This window comes from Marmota monax, unplaced genomic scaffold, assembly GCF_021218885.2.
Source record: "Marmota monax isolate L192 unplaced genomic scaffold, Marmota_monax_Labrador192_F-V1.1 WCK01_AAM20220418_F8-fsc00023, whole genome shotgun sequence".
In the NCBI taxonomy this organism is placed as follows: Eukaryota; Metazoa; Chordata; class Mammalia; order Rodentia; family Sciuridae; genus Marmota; species Marmota monax.
In genome coordinates, this window is record NW_026692907.1 from 4055354 (window position 1) to 4058091 (window position 2738).

Sequence of the window (2738 nt, forward strand, 5' to 3'; positions counted from 1 at the left end):
CTGTGCTGACCTCCACATGTTATCTTTTATAAAGCAATTCACCTGCAGCCCTGCCTGGCTTAAGTCAGTAGGATATTTTACATTCCTCAACAAATAACCTTTTATCTGAAGGAGAAATGCAGGCCTGAAATGCTGATAAGAAGAACACAAGTTACCCTGAGGGGGGGAGTAGTACTTTTGTGACCCTTACACAGACCGGGTTCAAGAAGGCAAGGAGATAAGGAAAATTCCACCAACCACAAAATCTGTTAAGAACAGGTTCCAATTAGAACCAGGCAGTAGGGTGACCTAGAGTTGTCCTAGACCTTTACCATGCATGGTGGAGACTTGAAAATTTGATGTCATCTTCTGCCAGTCAAGAAAGCCTCTTGACGCTGAATATCCCCTTCCCAGCTACTGGCTGCCAGAAACTCATTTAAGTGGACAGTGAATGCAAACTTCACACTTTTTATGAAAAGTGTACGGCCACAGAGGTTGCTACTGATGCCATGGGTGAAGAATGGAAGGGTTCTGTGGTTTGAATCAGCAGTGGGAATGACAGACAAGGTTTCCCCATGAAGCAGAGTGTCTTGACCCATGGCTGTGTTTGCCTGCTACTGAGTAAGGGGCATTCCTGTGATAGACCAAGGCGAACTGGAGAGAGAAAGTGCCATTCTGATGGAGGTTGCATTGTGGATGTCGATCTAAGTGTTCTCAACTTGGTTATTGTAAAAAAAGGAGAGTGTGAGAGCCCTGGACTCACACATATTACTGTACCTCGTAGACTGGGACCCAAAAGAGCTAGTAAATCCACAAACTTTTCAATCTCTGTAAGGAAGATGATGTCCATCAATATGTGGTCAGAAAATCCCTAAACAAGGAAGATTAAAAAACCCAGGACCAAAGCACTGGAGATTCAGTGTCTCTTTACTCTACGTGTCCTGCAAGACAAGCGCCAGCATATTGCTCAGAAGAAGCAGTACTAAGAAGAATAAGGAAGAGGCTGCAGAATATGCCAAACTTTTGGCCAAGAGAATGAAAAAAGCCAAAGAAAAACTCCAGGAACAGATTGCCAAGAGTCACAGACTGTCTTCTCTGAGAACTTCTAATTCTGAGTCCAGTCAAAAATAAGAATTTTTTTTTAATTGTAGATGGACACAATTTATTTATTTATTTATTTGGTGCTGAGGATCGAACCCAGTGCCTCACACCTTCGAGGAAGGCACGTTACCACTGAGCACAGCCCCAGCTCCACAAAATAAGAATTTTTAAAAGTAACAAATAAGTAAGATCAGACCTCCAGAAAAAAAAAAGTCAAGAAATGGACCTTCCAAAAAAAAGTTACAAAAACAAAGAAAGTGGCGGACCAGTGCAGGACTCTCTGGAAATTTCCCTGGGACCCCAAGAAAACTGGAGGGCAAGGAGGGACACACTGTTCTTTTGCTTTTGGGTGGATCCATCTCTTCCCTGAAAGGATCCCCTTTCCTCTTTTCCATTCCTTCAATAAATTCATGCCTGGTATTCTTTTTATTTATATTTATTTTTTAATTATAGATGAACACAATAACTTTATTTTATGTGGTGCTGAAGATAGAACCCAGTGCCCCACGCATGCCAGGCGAGCGCTCTGCCTCTGAGCTACAGCCACAGCCCAAATTCATGCCTGGTATTCTGAGTGACACGTCTGACGTGTTGTGCTGTGATCGCAATAGTCAGTGAGAGAGGATGGACTTACCAAAAAGAAGTTACAAAAACAAAAAAAGTGGTGGACCAGGGCAGGACTCTCTGGCAGATCCTGGGCCTGTAACACTCCTAGCACGTTCTCCCTCACCACCTCAGAACCAGCGTGTGCTCTGCCTCACATCGGGGTCATTCCTGTCCTGCCTGCCTCTCACTTGACTGAGTTCTTTCAGGACACGAACTGCGTTTATCTGAATCTTTGCATCCACCTTCAAGACTCTGTACAGTGTGAATCACACAGTGACACGTGTCACATTTAATAGGTGTTTAATTCCAACTGAATTCAATAGGTGTTTCAGTCAGCTTTATTGCTGCTCTGACTAAAGGACCTAACCAGCATAATTATAGAGGAGGAAGAGTTTATTTGAGGGCTCCATTCCTCAGGGCTCGAGGTGAGGCTGAACATCATGGTAGGAGAGGGTGGTAGAGGGAAGCAGCTCACATCATGGTGACCAGGAAGCAGAGAGACTCCACTTGCCAGTTGCAAATATGTATCCCAATTCCCACCTCCTCCAGCCACACCCTACCACTTCAGTTACCACTCAGTTAATCCCTAGCAGGGGATTAATTCACTAATTGGATTAAGACTCTTATAACCTAATCATTTCTACTCTGAACCTTTTTGCACAGTCTCACTCGTGAGCTTTTGGGGGACACCTCACATCCAAACCATAACAATAGTTGATGTGGAACATTTCCTCTGAAGTTCTATGATTGATAAAGGAATTTCTGCAGAGGGATGTCTTCCCACTTAAAAGTGAAATTGCTTGATTTTATTTGTGATTGAAAATGTTTGCCACAACTTAGATGTCTAGAATAGGGGGTTGTTTACATCAATTAAGCTAAACATATAGTGGAATTTTGTGCAAGCGTTCAACTTGAAGCAAAAACAAACTGGTCAAGCACGCTCAAAATATATTGACAGGTGAAAAAGAAGGCTACCAGAGTTTGTGTCCTGTATATCCCTTTTAAGAGGCAACATAGTATTGAGGGAGTCTGGTGGTAGCTGAAGGCAGGTG

At 43.2% G+C, this 2738-nt stretch overlaps 1 pseudogene; it reads left to right on the forward strand.

The window, feature by feature from the left end:
• The first annotated feature begins 338 nt into the window (after window positions 1-338).
• LOC124096869 (small ribosomal subunit protein eS6-like) lies at window positions 339-1110 on the forward strand (annotated as a pseudogene).
• Window positions 1111-2738: the final 1628 nt, after the last annotated feature.